Here is a 19,095-nt window from a genome sequence, read left to right as displayed (position 1 = left end):
CTAGAAGCTGGCAGGCTGCCCGGAGCAGTAGCACATACCTCATCAATCACTTTTACGCGCAGAGCAGATTCCGTTCCGATCTGTCCCTCTGCATTCCGATCCTTTGCCGGCACTCCGATTCGACTTCTGGAGCCCATAACCACGTGTTGATTTAAAGCAGAGTCTCGTGCCCAGCGGAAGGATGAGGAGTACGTGCTGCATACTCTATATTGCTTTATTTACAGTTCAAAGCTGGTATATTACAGAAAGACATCTTGCCTCTGCCGGAGCAGAAAAATGCATCCTCTCTCCTTGACAGCTCGGAGAGAATCACACAGTGAAAAACAGGAAACCAGTGTACGTCACATCCAGCCTCCCTTTCCCGTGAGAAACTCCAACAGTACAGACTGTGGAATGTAAACACCTGTCTCGTGACAAGCCCTTTCGCTGCACAGTGAAGGAAAGCAGAAACCAACATTAAGTTCTTAACCTGAGGTACCACTGTAGTAGGTACCGATATCCCAAAGGAGCAGAAAAGACTTTTTATGTATGTGACAGCAGTCGCACAGATGCTACTAGCCCAGAGATGAAAAGAAGACAAACTCCCTACCAGAGAGGAATGGCAAACCAAGCTGATGGGCTATGTCAAAATGGCAAAATTGACTGGAAAGCTCAGGAACCGAGAAGAGAAAAACTTCAAGAAAGAATGGGAAAAAATTATTATTTATTTCGGAGACCACTGTAAGCAGATGAAAACATTAGCAGGATTTTAATAACACTTGTAATGTAACAATCACTATGGACAATATGGAGAGATTCAAAATATGAATCATGAAACAACATGCAGTTGAATATAACTTTACGCTTGTAAAATCAAATAAAAATTATTTTCAAACAACTGAAGGGTTATCATCCCCATTGATGGGGATGATTATAGGGTATTATTTCAACAACAAATTAGGGAAAGTGCCATAGCAATATGGTGGAGCTTTGCATGCCAAACATCCTGGATTCATTCTCCAGGTAGGGCTGGAAGATATCCCTGTACTGAGCTTTGTGGACCAATGGTTTGACCTTGTATTTGTAGCTTCCTATATTCCTAAGGAACAAGGGGAAAGTAAAATTGCCATTAATATAGATACTGTCCTACTGAACACAGCCAGGGTTGGCAGATCTGGGTTAGGAAAGCATAAGCCGAATCAGTGTACCAATTTGTTTCAATCTGGCACCCAACCATCCACTGGAACAACTCCTTGTTTGAAATAACCCTTGGCCACACCAAGCCACATTCCATCTGTCTACCAGATCCCAATAAATCTTCATTTCTGACCACTGCAGACTTTTGTGGGTAAGCAGGTTGCACAAGCTGGCTTCAGTGGGAATATTCTGCATGTGCATATCTTTCAGGAAACAGCCGACTCCAGCAGTTCCAGTTCCAACGCCACATGGCAATGTAAATGGATTGCAAAATCTGGCAGGTGAAAGTGGGTGTAAATTAGGCAGCCAGGAGTAACAAAGGAAGCTGCCTTCTACCAAGTCAAACCATCAGTCCATGGAGCAGAGTATTGTCTACATTGGTTGAAAGCAGCTCCCAGGTTTCAGATGGAGTTCCTTTGGTCCTACCCACAGATTCAAGGATTCAACCTGCAACCTTTGGCATCCAAAGCAGATGCTCTACCACTTGAGCTATGGCCTTCTCCAAAAATTTGAGAAGAAGTCAAGGATTTGGAAAGATTTGTGGTGTGGTACAGAGAGGCTATGCAGAATGACATTCTTGATATCAGTTAACAGGCATTGCTAAGGGGAAGTCAGCAATGAGGCCAACTCCTGGGACGACCAGCTCTTAAGGGCAGGCTGAGGACAGATGGGAAGCAAACTCTGCTGGAGACCAGGCCTGTAGCTACATGACTTTGCTTCAAGCAAATTCCAGCTATATCCCCCTCTAGTCGCTCATACCAAAGTCTTTTGAGGTATATGAGTTAGTTAAAACACATCTGAAATTGTGTGTGTGTGTGTGTTTGAAATAATAAGAATAAAAATCATTGGTTTTCCAATAAACCAAAAGAAGAAGCAAACCATCATATATTATTGCTTCTTCTTTTTTTAAAAAAAGCAGTGCTGCTCCTTAGACACATAATGAGCAAAAACAGTCAAGATCTACTTGATACTCCCAGCCTGTGCGAAAGACGGAGAAAATGAGAGAGGCAAAGGAAGGGTTGTTAATCTTTCTCTAGTGCAACATCCTGCTTCTAGTGGGTCACATTCAGCCTTTGAAAAAGTACCGCATGTTCGGATTTCTCACATTTTCCCAGCTGGAGAGAGCACTGCTTGACTCAAGAAATCTTATTTCTCTATCTTTCTGTTTTGTTTAGTATCGCTATGAACGTGATCTCCAGCACAAGCACTGAAAGAGCCTCTCAGAAAACCTTCTCACTTTAGGGGTATAACAAAAGAACACAGATCCCTCTCCCTACAACCCCCTCCCCAATACACATACACACCACGTGCCTTTGAAATCAACCTCTAAAGAAAACACAGGAAACATAAGGCTAGCCAAACCGTGAATGGGAATAGGTCTATCCTTATGTGGTCACACAGGCCAATGAAGCACTATATCCCTCAGCCTCTCTTGTTCAGATTGATTTACTAGCCGCGTTCGTAGTCCAGCTCCGCCGCCAGAAGAACACAAAGGGAGTCAAACATCTGGCAAATTTGCTCCAATTGTTGTGTGAAATATCTCTGGTTCGGGTTTCATTGAACAGTAAACAAGTCATTGTCTCTGAAAAGTGGTTTGCTCGGCTGTCAGAACGAAACCCTGACAATCAACAATAGATGTCAAGCATTTGTTGTTGTTGTTGTTGTTGCCGCTGCATTCTCCTCGCTCTCCCGCCACCACCTCTCCTCCGTTGGGTTTGTTGGTATTTCAAGGCAGACAAATGAGTGCCGTTTCTGTGGCGGGTGATGGATGGGAGGTGGGCATGTGACTCTGCTGGTTCCATGAAAAATGCACTGGGCTTGCAAAGTGTTGCATCAAATTTAGCCCAGTCTCCACGGCATCGCTCACATCCCTGCATACCCGGAGGAGACGTAGGAAACAGACTTGACAAAGTATGCGCCCGGAATGAAGCCCTTTTCATGCATTACACACTGAGAGCCTCGCTCCTACTTCAGCATGAGCTGTACATACATGTAACGTGTGAACAGGACAGAGGAGCTTTTGGCTCCCACCTCCCCATTGTTGGTGCATACAACATCATTTTCTGAGGCTATGCATGTGTGTGAGTTTGTGTGCATGAGTTCAGAATTTGGGGTGGAATAGGGGGCCCCCTGCAGTCCGCCAGCCAAGGCCCCATCATGGCCTTAATCAGGCAATTCTAAGCAGGGCCAGCCCACTCATGAGGCAAAGTGAGGTGACTGCCTCAGGCGGCACAATCCACAGGGGCAGCAAAGCCGGCCTCCAAAGAATTCATCGCCTCCTCCTCCTGCTGCTGCTGCCACTGTTACAGGGTTAGCAATGGCTGTGGCACACTCCTTGGAGGCTGCATCTTCTGCCTCCTCTGGAGCACCCCACTCCATTCTTCTTGACTGCTGGTTCCCCCCCCCCCTTCTTCATGTAGATATTTCCTCCGTGTTCCAATATAGCTCTTCATTCACCCATTCTTTTCTGGTGGGTGGTTCACCGCAGGTGCCAAAATGTCTTGGGCTACTTGTAAGTGACAAAAGGTCATGTGAAATGTATATCCCTGAAGGAGCATCTTCTGGCAGTTCCCTCACTGAGAGAAGTGAGGTTACAGGGAATGAAGCAGAGGGCCTTCTCGGTAGTGGCTCCCGCCCTGTGGAATGCCTCCCATCAGATGTTAAGGAAATACACAACTAACTGACTTTTAGAAGACATCTGAAGGCAGCCCTGTTTAGGGAAGTTTTTAATGTTTGATGTTTTAGTCTGTTTTAATGTTCTGTTGGGAGCCACCCAGAGTGACTGGGGAAGCCCAGCCAGATGGTCAGGGTATAAATAAGTTGTTGTTGTTGATGATGTTGTTGTTTTGCTTTGTTTTATCTAACTATCTCTCATCAAGAATTATATACTACTTAGTCAGAAAAACCTCTAACTATATAAAAATAATATAATATAAAATAATATAAAATATCAATTAAAATACTGATAAAGTACCCATAATTAAATGTATCAGATATAGATAGGATCAACTGCATATATACATATTAAATGACATGTCTGGGTAGGCTTGCCTAAACAAAAGGGTTTTTAGCAAGGTGTCAAAAAGCGTACAGTGGAGATGCCTGCCTAATAACAACTGCGATGATTTCAAATCTAGATCAATAAAGAAGGAGCCAGAGGCTGTGGCTCTATTTGTAGATAAACTGCTCCTGTTTTTGAGATTTTCTTTTTTCTTTTCTTTTTGTTTGCTGCTTTCTTTACACTATTAGCAACTGCAGTTGCATCTCAATCACTTACCGTATTTTTCGCTCTATAAGACACACAAGACGCACCTAGTTTTTGGAGGAGGAAAACAGGGGGGGGGGGGGAATTCTCAGAAGCCAGAAACAGCAAGAGGGATCGCTGTGCAGTGAAAGCAGCAATCCCTCTTGCTGTTCTGGCTTCTGGGATAGCTGCGCAGCCTGCACTCGCTCCATAAGACGCACACACATTTCCCCTTACTTTTTAGGAGGGAAAAAGTAAATCTTATAGAGCAAAAAATACGGTATATAGGAAATAGTTTTAGGCGTTCCCACACAGGGTAGCAATACAGGGCCTGGATGCTGCACCCAGTAACTCCCTGCTATCTTTTAGATCAGATGTTGGGAATCTTTGGCCCATTGGCCATGCTTGTCAGTTCTAGCATTGCAGGGGACTGGACCACAAGTCCCTTCGAGTCCTTTCCAACTCTACGATTGCACAAATCTTTAGAGCCTCATAGCACAGCACATGCGCCCTCTCTCCGTTAAATCAATTTCACAGACACCCAGCAAAAGAGGGCAAGACCTTTATTAGAAGGGGTCTGGTTCCAGCCCCTCCTGGGGCAAAACTAAAGCTGTTTCTGTACATGCATTCAATTCAAGACTTGCTGTCTCTCCCCCCCCCCCAACATCTTGAGTTTGGCTTCCCTTCCCTTAACATTGCTTTTGATATGTTTGCAGCCCAGTGGATTGAATTTTGATTCAATTTGATACTTTGCCTCTGCATCAGATGGGCTTGCCACCTTTATTTTTAAAAGCACTACAGTTATTCACATGCAATCTGCTGTGTTTTAAGGGAAAGTGCAGAAACGTTTTAAAAAGAGAGAAGTTTCAATAAGGCTCTGACATACGATGCTGCCTTTGACTAACAGCCAAGGACACAGGAACAAGCCAGACCATGTTTCTCAAGCAATGCTCGGCTGGCACAGGAAGGTCTTCTTGCCCAGCAGGTACCAGCAAAGCTAGTCCAGGCAGAGGTGGATTTAGGGCAGTCTAGCAGTGTGGTCACACTGGGTATGCAGCCGAGGAGCGTGCCTTCTCAAAACCTGGTAAGCACTTGCCTGGCATCGAGAAGAAGGCATGAAGGCTCTGACAGGGTCCTAGAGTCCTCCTGTCTCCTTCCCAAAGCAGGGCAAGTGCAAACCCCTCAACATTTCTCCAATGAAAATAGGAGCGTCCTATTCCACCATCCTATTCCTAGTCCTAGTCCTAGTCCTAGTCCTAGTCCTGCCCACATAGCAGTTCAAAAGCACGTCAAAGTGCAAGTAGATAAATAGGTACCACTCCGGCGGGAAGGTAAATAGCGTTTCTTTGCCCTGCTCTGGTTCGCCAGAAGCGGCTTAGTCCTGCTGGCCACATGACCCGGAAGCTGTACGCCAGCTCCCTCGGCCAATAAAGCGAGATGAGCGCCTCAACCCCAGAGTCGGCCACGACTGGACCTAATGGTCAGGGGTCCCTTTACCTATTCCACCATCATCATCATTATTAATACCCCACCCATCTGTCTGGGTTCCTCCAGCCACTCCAGGCAGCTTCCAACATATTAAAAAACACAACAAAACATTAAGCATTTAAAAAAAACTTCCCTATACAGGGCTGCCTTCAAATGGCTTGGGGGTCAGATAACTCCATACCCCCTCCAATTCTCCGATGAAAATATGGATGTCTTACCAAACCGTCTCACATTTCTCTGATGAAAATAGGGGCATCCTAAGGAAAAGTGGGACATTCTGGGATCAAATCAGAACCTAGGTTGGCTTTTGTAAATGCATCATGTTAGGGGGAATTGCATACAAACATATTTATATCAGGGGGAAATTGCACTAAAAAGCTGATGAATTTTCATGAGAATTTTTTTTTATTATTTTTATTTTAGCAAACTGATGTGGAAATGTGAAGAACTGAATTTAAGATGGGACATATGAGAGAACCCGAAATTGGCAGATCCACTGGTCCCTACTTATGGGGGTACACATCACTAAGACCATCCAGTGTCAAAGAACAATGGAAAGAAAGGGAAAGTGTCAGAGTTGAGCTAGACGGGGAAGTGGAGAATAAAAGCATGAAGTGTCAAAACTGAAGGACGTGAAAATGGCACAAAGAATGAAGGGGAAGTTGCGCAGAGAACAAAACCAAGATGAATCTTCATTCCACCACCACCCCAAGCATACAAGTATCAAAAGGTCAGCCAAGCTGCAGTTGGATTTCAAGGGTATTTTGTGACAAAAGGGAGGGGGAAAAGGAGAGATTGCAGATAATTGAAACAAATTATTTTCCCCAAGTGTCTCTAAGAAAGAATGGCGCCTGAGTTGTGAGGGGCAGTGGAGGGAGAATTTTGGAGAAAGAATTACATTTTCCACCAGAGTGAATAATAAAATACTAAAGGGACCCGGGGAGTCACATGAGAGCAGGAAATAAAGAATTCCCCAGTGACTGCAGCTGTGCCAAGTAGAGATAAGCCCCTTTCATAGAATTATAAAGCAGCCGAGAGGATCCTTGACTGCGATGCTGAAAAGGGTTAAAGAAAAACAGGGAAAGAGAAGAATCCATTCATATCAAATCCTTCCATGGAGTCCTTGTTGGTGGTCAAAAAGCCTAGGAAGCCATGTTGGCCAATTAAACGGGGTGTGAGGGATTGCGTTAATTAAACAAAACTGGGGAAAGAGGGAGAAAGAACTGGGGTCATGTAGTTGCTCCTCGAGTAATACTAATAATAATAATAAAATTTTATTTATATCCCACCCTCCCCAGCCAAAGCTGGGCTCAGAGCGGCTAACAACATTAAAATGATACAACATTCTGTGAGGATTGCCAAAGGAGGGAGTCAGGCTGTGCCCTGGCCAAAGGTCTGGTGGAACAGCTCTGTCTTGCAGGCCCTGCGGAAAGATGTCAAGTCCCGCAGGGCCCTAGTCTCTTGTGAAAGAGCGTTCCACCAGATCGGAGCCACAGCCGAAAAAGCCGAAAAAGCCCTGGATCTGGTTGAGGCCAGCCTAACCTCTCTGTGGCTCGGTACCTCCAAAATGTTTTTGTCTGAGGACCGTAAGGTCCTCTGTGGGACATACCAGGAGAGGCGGTCCCGTAGGTACTAGGGTCCTAGGCCATATAGGGCTCTAAAGGTCTACAGTTTATCACCGCCTCTCACTGGAACGCAGGAGGAATTGTGCAGACATTATTGGACTGGCTTCTCAAGGCGAGAGGGAAGATTGTAAAATGCCTCCAGGGAGCAGGACTATTGAGGGAAAGCCACAAAAATGGGGGTTGAGGGTGTGGCCATGCTTGGTACCACTGACGTTCACAGCTGATAGAAGATGAAGGGCTGAGACTTGGGAGATGAGAGGCCTGTGGTACGGGAAAAGAGCAAACATCACTGGAGGAGGTTCTTCAGATCAATGGTGAAGTTTGGGCTCTCAAATTTCAACGGCGCCCTGTGTGATGCTAAAATTTGGCATCCTCCAGTCGGCCAATCGGTGTTAAAAAAGGATAGAACTTTCTTTATGTATGCAACAACAGCAGCAAGAATACTTATCGCAAAGTACTGGAAGACACAAGAGCTACCCACACTGGAGGAATGGCAGATGAAAATGATGGACTACATGGAATTGGCGGAAATGACTGGCAGAATCCGTGACCAGGGAGAAGAGTCGGTGGAAGAAGATTGGAAGAAATTCAAAGATTATTTACAGAAACATTGCAAAATTAATGAATGTTAGAGTGATGTTGGATTGAAGTTAAGTGGCTTCTAGCTGTATAGGTTTTAAAGTTGTAAATATATTAAGATTAAGGATTAGGATTAAAAAGGTTAAAAGAATGGAAAAATTGGTTTTAAATAGGTAAAAATTTAATGTCATAATATATTAAGATTAAGGATTGGGATTAAAAAGGAGGGAAAGAAATTGCTGGTTTAACAACCGGAATTGGAATACAAAAGAGGGAGGTATGAGGAAGTCCGGGAAACAAGTAAATGTAAAAGAAGTTATGAAAAGACGGAATTGTTTTTAACTGTTTGTCTATCTCTTTTTATCTTTTTGTATTTTGTATTTTCTATTGTGTATTTTTCTTTTTTCTTTTCAAATTTCTTTTGTTTATTAATGTGATTCTATTTTTTCTGAAACTTTAATAAATATTAATTAAAAAAAATAAAATAAAATAAAATAAAATTTGGCATCCTCCTTCTCCCGCGCTCTGTTCTGCAACATTAATTTGGCACTACCTGTAGTGCGGCGCCCGGTGTGACTGCACCAGTGGCAGCACCCTAAAAATGTGTCTGTTATTTGGTGCCTACCTAGGTCATTTGAATCTTTAAACATTAATGTTAATACCATGAACTGGGCTTGGAAACAACCTGAAAACCAGAGCCATTTTTTAAAGCCACAGTTGCATGAGTTCTAAATGGAACCCCAACCAGGAATCTGGCTGCTGCATTTTGGACCGGTTTAATTTTTTTGAATATGTTTCGGATGGAAATATTAATATACTATCTTTTCTCTTTGGGGAATCTAATATGTGGGATAAAGCTTGCCTTCTCCATCAACAGAAGCATCCTGCAGCCAATCGGAAGCCGTGCCGGACATTCGGCTTCTGAAAATCGTTCGAAAACTGGATCACTCACTTCCAGTTTTCAATCGTCCGGGAGCCGAAACGTACAAGTACCAAGGCGTTTGGCAACCAATGTACGACTGTAACTCAATTGCTCAATTAACAAGGAATATGCTTAGTCTGTCTCTGCCCTGCATGTCGCAGATGATGAGCAGTGGTTATTGAATGACTGGACCGGCGCTATGCATTTCCCAGGCACTAAAGTGCTCCAGGCAAAGAAGTAATTAGATCTCTGTTTTTGGAAACTGAACAGGGCAGTGCTTAAAACACACACACACACACACACACACACACACACACACTTTGATTCCCACACAGCTCCCAATGGTGCTATTTGCTGTTCATTCAGAGCGAGTAAAACAAAATGCATGAGCATAATAAAAGAATCGATATATTTTAGCATCTTGGGGAAACAAGATGACAAGGAAGTCAAAATGGAGATGTTTGCCTCTCTGATTGACTATTTTGTTTACCATGAAAGCCCCTCTTAGCCAGCTTCCCATGTCTGAGACTAGTGTACAAGGTGACCTTTCTTGTGCATAATCACCCGGCCACAACTCCCAGAAAATTAATGCTAAAAATGGCCCTTTTCTGTATTCCGGTTGTTGCTGCTGTTAGAAACGAGCCATTCAAAACACACTTTGGTGCTATTTGGGGCATTGCTACTTAGAAATAAAAGTACAAACAAGCAAGAAGGAGAAGAAGAAAATGTAGCAGAAGTGGGGTCACTGTTCAAAATATACACACCATTTGGCATTGATACAGCACTAATTACTTGCATCTAGTCATGCACAATAACTAAAGGATTCTCACAGAGGTGCATATTCCACAACCATAACAAAGATGCACGCAGCCGGTTCAATGCAAAGCAGATGCCAGTGTGAATCTGCATCAGCATCAGTTTCTGCAAGCCTCCTTGCTAAATCGAGGTGAAAGTCTGCAAGAATCTTGCCCACAACTTGACTGCTCAAATCAGGAGTAGCCAGTGTGGTGCCCTCTGAATGTTGCAGGACTACAACTCCCATCATTCCCTTCCATTGGCCATGTTGGCTGGGACTGATGGGAACTGGAGTCCATCAACATCTGGGAAGCACCACGTTGGCCACCAATGGGTTGAATGATGAAACCCCATCTTTTTTCAACAAGTAGACTCCATGCATCTTAGAAAACATAACCTCATAATAACATGGAAGTCATCAAAATGCAAAAACAAAGGGAACAGCATTAAAATAATGGTTGGATAAACTTTTGGACAAATGTCCCTTTTTTTGTGGGGAGGCATCACAGCTGCAACTGCTGCCACTTGTGGTGGCAAAAAGATTTTTAAATAAAACGCCTTAGGGGTTGGGAAGCAAAAATGTTATGTTGCTGTCTTTGGTGAGCCCCAACCCCAAGCAACTGTTGGATAATTTATCCTCCCAACATTTAGTAAAATGGTCCCCGCTGCAGCCACTTGCTTACAGCCCTACCAAGTTCCAAAGATGTTTTAAAGGTGGGAGCAGGAATGCACTGGTCTTGCTCCTCCCCATTCCATCACATTCCTGACAGCCAATCCCTACAGCCCTCCAAGGAGCTCAGTGGTTCTACCTTCTTTTACCCTCTCAACAATCCTGTGAAGCATGTTACACAGAGAAGAAGAGGAGGAGGAGGAGTTTGGATTTGATATCCCGCTTGATCACTACCCTAAGGAGTCTCAAAGCGGCTAACATTCTCCTTTCCCTTCCTCCCCCACAACAAACACTCTGTGAGGTGAGTGGGGCTGGGAGACTTCCAAGAAGTGTGACTTGCCCAAGGTCACCCAGCAGCTGCATGTGGAGGAGCGGAGACGCGAACCCGGTTCCCCAGATTACGAGACTCCTGCTCTTAACCACTACACCACACTGGCTCTCAGAAAGATAGGGACTGGCCGAAGGTCATCCAGTGAGCTTCGTGGCTGAGGATTTGAACCTGGGTCTCTCTACTCCTAGACCAACAGTCACAGGAATATACAGTAGGAAGCTGACTTATATCAAATTGGACCATTGGCCTGTCTAGCCCAGTATCATCTACAAAGGCAGAGGCTCTCCAAGTTTTCCATCCAGAAGTCTTCCCCAGCCCTACTTGGGAAACCTTGGACCTTCTGTATGCAGAACAGATGCCCTGCCACTGAGCTATTGCTCATCCTTTGCTCAAATCAATGGCACTTTTAAAACCACAAATGTGCAACCCAGTGGTGAACAATGGAAAAGAAGTCTTTACAGCCACGACTTGGGTGAACTAAGTGGAGTTAAAAGGTTAAAAATCAGCCACCTCCATGCTGAGACACTTAAATAGTTCTTCCAATTAGACTGCTTGATTGGCTGACATTCCTAGAACCATCATTTTGAACACAAGGGTGCCTTTCGCATGAATGAGCACCGCTGTGGTTTGGAGGCTTCGCTCGTCCACAGTCTTGCAAGCATTCTCCCCCCAACCCTGCTCCGAAATGAGCATGCAATATTCATTTCACTAACATTGTTCCATTTCTATCATAAGTGCTTGAGGCATATAATAAATAAAATTAGGCTCCCTCCATTTAGTTACTCTTCAGTTACTTTAGTGCTTTGCAATAAACATACAAAGTGGACTGGATGAACTCCTTCCTTGAGTTATAAAGACTTCTCATTTGCAGTTTAGTTGGGATGGAACAGTTGGAGTTCCATTTCACATGGGCCAATCAACTTGGTTCAAATGGATATGCTTCCCAGGGGGCCCATCTGCACTTTGCAGGGCACAACTGAAAATGAGAGGGATGTTTAATAGAGTAATTCCTTTATATCAAGAATGTGCAAAGCATTTGGGATCTTCCCAACATATTCAGCTTAGAATGTAAACATGTATGCTGTATGCATCCCCAGATACCTTAAAACATGACCCCCGTTCCAGTCATTCTCACGCACGTAAATTCAGTCACTTGAATTCCAATGCACTTGTTTTGGCCGTCTTCTCTGTTGCATCTCTGGACCACTAAAAATTCAGGCTGAACCCATGCAGTGGGAAGTCTTGTTTAAGTTCCTTGTGCAGTTTAGAACCTGGCTACCTTTGAAGGTGACCCGGAAACTGCAACTCATCCAGAATGCGGCAGCTAGACTGGGGACTGGGAGTGGCCGCCAAGACCACATAACACTGGTCCTGAAAGACCTACATTGGCTCCCAGTACATTTCCGAGCACAATTCAAAGTGCTGGTGCTGACCTTTAAAGCCCTAAATGGCCTTGGCGCAGAATACCTGAAGGAGCGTCTCCACCCCCATCATTCAGCCCAGACACTGAGGTCCAGCGCTGAGGACCTTCTGGAGGTTTCCTCACTGCAAAAAGTGAGATTACTGGGAACCAGGCAGAGGGCTTTCTCTGTAGTGGCACCCACCCTGTGGAATCCCCCCCATCAGATGTCAAGGAGATAAACAACTACAGTGGTACCTCGGGTTAAGTACTTAAATCGTTCCGGAGGTCTGTACTTAACCTGAAACTGTTCTTAACCTGAAGCACCACTTTAGCTAATGGGGCCTGCTGCTGCTGCCGCGCCGCCAGAGCACAATTTCTGTTCTCATCCTGAAGCAAAGTTCTTAACCTGAAGCACTATTTCTGGGTTAGCAGAGTCTGTAACCTGAAGTGTATGTAACCCGAGGTACCTGACTTTAGAAGACATCTGAAGGCAGCCCTGTTTAGGGAAGTTTTCAATTTTGAAGTTTTATTCTGTTTAATATTCTGTTGGGAGCTGCCCAGAGTGGCTGGGGAAACCCAGCCAGATGGGCGGGCTATAAATAAATTTATTATTATTATTATTATTATTATTATTATTATTATTATTATTGAAGAAGCTAAAACTCAGTGGTAGAGCATCTGCTTTTCATGCAGTTCTCAGGTTCAATCCCTGGTATCTCCTGGTAATGCTAGGACAGACCTCTGGAGACCCACCACCTGTCAGTGTAGACAATCCCAAGCTAGATGTGTCCTTGTGCCAGGAGCCTACTCAAGGACAGTAGATTCCCTGTTGCCAAAGTTCAGCTGAAACACATGAAGAGCAGCAGGAATGGGCCGTATGGAATGCAATAATGGGGTCAAGACCAATGAGCATCTCCTCACTCCTCACCTCAGTCCTGTCATGTAACTGGAATGTGTTGGAGAAAATGAGGAAATAGAGATTTTGTGGCTCCACTTCTTTTCCCCCCTGAGGAGGGAGAGTTGAAGAAAAGACCATTTTGCCTTTTGCCTTAACGAGGGATATAATACGATGACAGGGAAATCTAATAAGCTAGGGAAATTACTGAAAAATCTAGATATTGGAAAAAGTCATAAACACCTCTACCAATTACAAAGCAATCACCTTCTGCACACCAGTCGGTTCAATCTGAAAAACACATTCTTCCTCAATTCCAACCTATCCCCAGAAAACTTCTTCCCTGAGAAAATGTCCCTTGGATAGTGACATTTTACAGTCAAATCAAATCGGGCATAACAAACTTCGTCTTATTAAGCTGTACTATTCTCATGATGGGTGAATCTGTTCATTTTGGTTTCTCTCGGTTTCTAGTTATTCCCATCTCTTGAGCCAGCTTCTGCACTAGTTAGCTAGTTGTCTTTTCTTTTCTCTTTTCTTTTCTTTTCTTTTCTTTTCTTTTCTTTTCTTTTCTTTTCTTTTCTTTTCTTTTTTTTAAGCCCACATGGAAATTTGTACATGTTTTCATCCATATGTCTCCTAATGGATACAGTTTTGCATGTAGTTTTGGCTAAGTTGTGAGGCACTTCCCATGTTATTTTCATGAAGTTTACATTTTTACCTGAACTTTCCTTAACATGCACATTTTGTAGTCTTTTTCCTTTCATGCTGTGTCTGTGCAGGCAAGGACTCTATTGCTTCTTGTTGTTTTTAATTGATCTAATATAATTCACCCTGGAAGTCTTATTGGCAGAAAACTAAGGTGAAAACTGAGGTGAATTAATCAAATAAATAAAACATGCATAAAAGCATTTGAAGTTTGCTCCTTGGACCTAGATATTTGGTGGAGTCCTTCTTCCCCTTCCTCTTGCTAATCAGAGACTGCAAGTCAGCCACCCATTTCAACGCAGTTATATCAGCACACATTAGGAATTATATAATGAAACCCTCTCCCAATGGATGGCAATGGAAATAAATTTCTCTTATTAGGAGTAGGGTTCACATTCCACCCAAAGAGGTTTGCACGAATAGAAAACAGCAGCCGTAGACTAGATCAAGGGTTTGTGTCCTTTGTTTTCGGTTGCTGTTGTTGTTGTTTCCAGCAAAGCCCTTGATTGAAGTCATATGCTTGCTAATATCTCACAGAATGGATTTCTCTTTGCAGACTGCAGAGGACTAATTACAAGAGCGCTTTCCAGCCACTCAGTGATTGTAGGCTAATTTTCTGTTGTGAATCAGAAGCCGGGGTTAATGAGGCTAATTGTGTTTACTAGTGCTTCGAACAAAAAGGAAGCCAACTCAATTTTGAAAAGACTTCTTTGTCAGCGACAAATTGGTAGAAATTGTATCACCGTTTGCTGAGACGGCTGGAGATCTCCAGCCTGGGAAGCCAATGTGTGCAGAATACGAGAGCCAGCGATATGGAAAATAAAACCTATAAGCCAGGAGTTTTATCCAGAACTGGTTCATATGCTTTTGGGAGCTGTGGCAAGAGCCAAGTTGATCACAGAAGTGCAATGGCGAGCTGTTAATAAATACCAAAAACTGTACAGTGTTAGGTAGTTATTAAACCCCTGACTGTTTCAGAAGGTTTTTACATAGCTGTCCTCTTTTATGGGGATGCGGGTGGCTCTGTGGGTTAAATCACAGAACCTAGGACTTGCCGATCAGAAGGTCAGCAGTTCGAATCCCCGCGACGGGGTGAGTTCCCGTTGCTCGGTCCCAGCTCCTGCCAACCTAGCAGTTCGAAAGCACATCAAAGTGCAAGTAGATAAATAGGTACCACTCTGGCGGGAAGGTAAACGGTGTTTCCGTGTGCTGCTCTGGTTCGCCAGAAGCGGCTTAGTTATGCTGGCCACATGACCCGGAAGCTGTATGCCGGCTCCCTCAGCCAATAAAGTGAGATAAGCGCTGCAACCCCAGAGTCGGTCACGACTGGACCTAATGGTCAGGGGTCTCTTTACCTTCACCTTTTACCTCTTTTATGATTGCTGTATATTGAGCATTCATCCCGACCTACTGGCAGAGAGCTTACACAGCGGTTAGACTACATCCTGTCTTTTTAAAGCATTCATTTTGGTTTGTTTGTGGGGTGTTGAGACCTCCTCCCATTGACCATTTATTCATCCCACACTTTCCAGTGCGATTCACTGTCCCTCTCCTAATTGCAAAAAGCATCTTTTTAAAAAAGTGATTGAATCCACTTTGGTTGTGGAAACCAGAGAAAGTCTGGAAGGAGCCTGTTATTTCTCACCCTGGGCCAGCAGGGGGATACTGTAGATAGTTTTCACTCAGGTCCACATATGCAAATAAGGGATTGAAAGTGACGTTCAGTGATTGGATAGTTACAGAAAGTGGTTACAGTTGCGTTGTACGGGCGCTCTATATAAGCAGGCTGGCTGAACCCTTCAGTTCAATTCTGTTCTGGCTGGTGAATAAACAAGAGCTGTTTGAAGAATTGCTGTGTCGTCTGATATGTTCACCCACAACTTAACAGAGTCCATATGGGAAAAACATGGCTGCCTCCATGGGATTTTCAACCTGTGTGGCAGGAACAGAGAAAGGAAGGAAGGAAGGAAGGAAGGAAGGAAGGAAGGAAGGAAGGAAGGAAGGAAGGAAGGAAATCATCCTTTAATCAATCTTTAAGTAAATTAACATTTTTTTTTAAATTACTAAATCCATGCAGATTTTCCCCCCACCATGGTAAGAGGACAGAACTGACTTATCTTTGAATGAATGCAAAATGGAAGGGGGAAAAAACACACCCTGATGTGGGTCTTTCTTGCCATCTCCTAGCAATGCACCCCCTTCCGTGAAAACCTCTTTCTGGGTTTGCACATTTCCCCTGCTTCATCTCTTTGAAGGTTCATGGGAGTTGTAAATCTCAGGAGCTAGCAGCATGGCCATCGTTAAAGCAGGCGAAGTGTGCACTGGAGAAAGGCTTAGACTCCTCACAGACACACTCCACCCATTCTAATGATGGACATGCTGCCACTTCCTGAGATTTACAGTGCTCCTGGAAAATTCAAAAAAGGTTGAGCTGAACATTTTTATTTTTTGCAAAACTCAGAAAGAGGGTTTCACCAGAGGTGAATGGCCTAGCGACTCCTCTTTCCTGGGTTCACAGCAACAACAATGTGGCATTCCAAGAGCCCAGTGTTGGCTAGGAACATAGGCAGCTGCCTTATATGGAGTCAGACACCTGGCCCATCCTGCTTAATATTGTCTACACTGGCTGACAGCAGTTCTCCAGGTTTCCAGACAGCTCCAGCCCTACTGGGAGATTGAAAACAGGACCTTTTGTGTGCAAAGCAAGGCTCTACAGCTAAACCACAGCTCTTGCCCAAGAGGACTGGAGGAAGCAGTGTAGGAAAGAAAGAAACGATGTCATGAATACAATTAAAAAAGATGTGTCAAATCTCAGAGGAAGGTGCAATAAAAAAATGATGAAGTAGAGAAAAGCAGGATGAAGGATGCAACCCTTTTTAAAAGAGTAAATGGGATGGAGATGGAAAAGTGGGGGATGCCCAGATTTAATGCACATCGTTAAGGTCAGAACGGGTTGCATAACAGCATCATGTTTCCTTGAAGGGAAGTGGGTAGATAAATGATTTTTTTGCAGGGAAGGGGGAACGGCTTGAATTCCTGGAGCAAACCAACACCTGCAGATCTGACCCAGGCTCGGATCTGAACCCAGGTGGTGAAAGCTTATTTGATCTCTTGCTGTTTAAAGTAATAGCTGGCGGCTCTCCAAATCCATCAGCACTGCTGATCTGGGGCCTTTTTGCAAACTCTGCTCTGTTCTCTTGAAACACAAAGCTTTTCCCTTCAGGGGGGAAAACATACACACACACACCCTGAAATCCACAGGTCTTCTGGCTCTCTATGTCTCTGTCTCTATATACACAGTATGTAAATAACAGAGCACTGCCTTGGTTGAATCTACAGCCCCAAGGTATGAACATCACCTATTCATCTTGATGGGATGTTGAACCCAAAGACTCATTGTGATAGACTGAATGCTAATGCTATAATCAAACAAGTTTTCTCACACGGATGCCCAGGCTCAGATCTCTGCCTTTTTTTACTATGTAAGGGAGGTTTCAAAGATGTGTTGGGGTTTTTTGCATCTGAAGATCCATTCAAAAACCCAGTTGAAATGCAGAGAGAGAGAGAGAGAGTGCAAAGCCCCAATTAGATCTTCGCCACCTTTAATTCCACTTAAAATGAAAAGCTATAACCAATGTTTATTGTAACTGAATCACTACACCTAACTAGTTTGCATACAAAGCAGTGGGTTTCAGGTACGGGTGTCCAGTGATCACAAGATTTAGGTTCAGAACCTGCTTTGGGACTTCAGATGTCCCAATTTTGCACTTCAGGAAACAGCCTGCCTTGGTCTGTGGCATATTGGAGACTGTCTGATTCATCGGGGTGGGCATCCAGGTTCACTTTGTCCCCCACCCATAATTCACCATAGCGATTATAACTCTCCCACCCACCCTGCAACCTGTTTGTCTGTTTTAAATAAAAACAGTATGGTAATCATCACACGTAGAAACCTAGCATTTAATGGTCTAGATTTCCTCCTAACATACTAGTTTTCTATGTGATTTAAAAAAAAAAAATTAGCAGAGCATTATGGCACAAGCAGCCTGAAATGGTGCAGCCCAGAGACAGGTTTCCCAATTCACATGACCTGGTTCTACTTATTTTAAGGAGACTTTGGTACATCTAGTTTTTCTGCACTGCAACTATCTCTGAAATCAAGCTTTTAGACAAGAACAGACAAATAGGTTAATGGGATCTTTAAAACTATATGAGTCAGGGACTCTTTCCAACAACAACAACAAAACGGTCTGTGCAAATTTACTGTTATTATGTTGTTGTACTGGCTTTCAAATACTCCAGGTAGTTGGGGAGTTATTTATCCCTCTCTAATATTCTTCACACGTTCTGGCCGTCGAGATCCATTTCTTGAAAACAGCAGCTTTCCCCCTACAGAGCAGAGATGGGGAACCTGTTTCAGCCTAAGGGACGCAGGCTCTTCTAAGCAGCTTTCTGTGGGCCATTGGTGGGCAGGGCCAAAGACAAAAGTATATTGTTGGCATCTGAGTGTCTTAAGAGACTATGGAGTGCGCCTTCAGGGGTGAAGTCAAGCCGCTGGAGAATCACAGCACCTGCTGTGGCTGCAGAGGCCCGTAACATGTAATTGCTACCTCCCACATTCTTATTGCTCAATAGCAGCACCAAAGTAACTTCCCTGGGGTGCAAGGCTGGGCAATGTGTATGGAGGTCCTGGGCTCTCCAGACAACAAGACTGATGTGGTCCAAAGGAAAGGAACACAAGACTTTTGGCACCAGCTTGGCTACAGGACTTGGAGGCAAAAGTAGTTGGACTTTCACATCCATCTCTGCCCTCCATCCTTTTTTTTTTTTTTTTAAATAATATTTATTACTTTTCCAGCAATTTAAACACTACCAAAAACAATGAACAATACAATACAATACAAAAACACTACATAACACTAACACATTAAACTGACAAAACAAAACAAAGACAGTTTAAAACACATCAAACAATTTCAATATCTTATCTTTCATTCACTTATTTCAATGGCCTCCTCACACCTCCCTTTTTGTATTCCACTTCTATTAATTGTTTCAGCAATTCCTTTCCATCTTCCTCTGCTTTCTATCCTATAATTATCTTAACATATTCTAACCTTATTTTCCCCTTTAATACTCTATTATTCTATTTATACTTAATTCCTTATAACATTTCTACTAAAGCCATATAACTTCATTCCAACATTTTTCTAACACATCTCTGCCCTCCATCCAGACAAGCAGAAGCATTCAGGGAGGG

Source organism: Podarcis pityusensis, assembly GCF_964106645.2.
Source record: "Podarcis pityusensis genome assembly, chromosome: 14".
Classification (NCBI taxonomy): Eukaryota; Metazoa; Chordata; class Lepidosauria; order Squamata; family Lacertidae; genus Podarcis; species Podarcis pityusensis.
Note: the sequence above shows the minus strand (reverse complement) of the source record.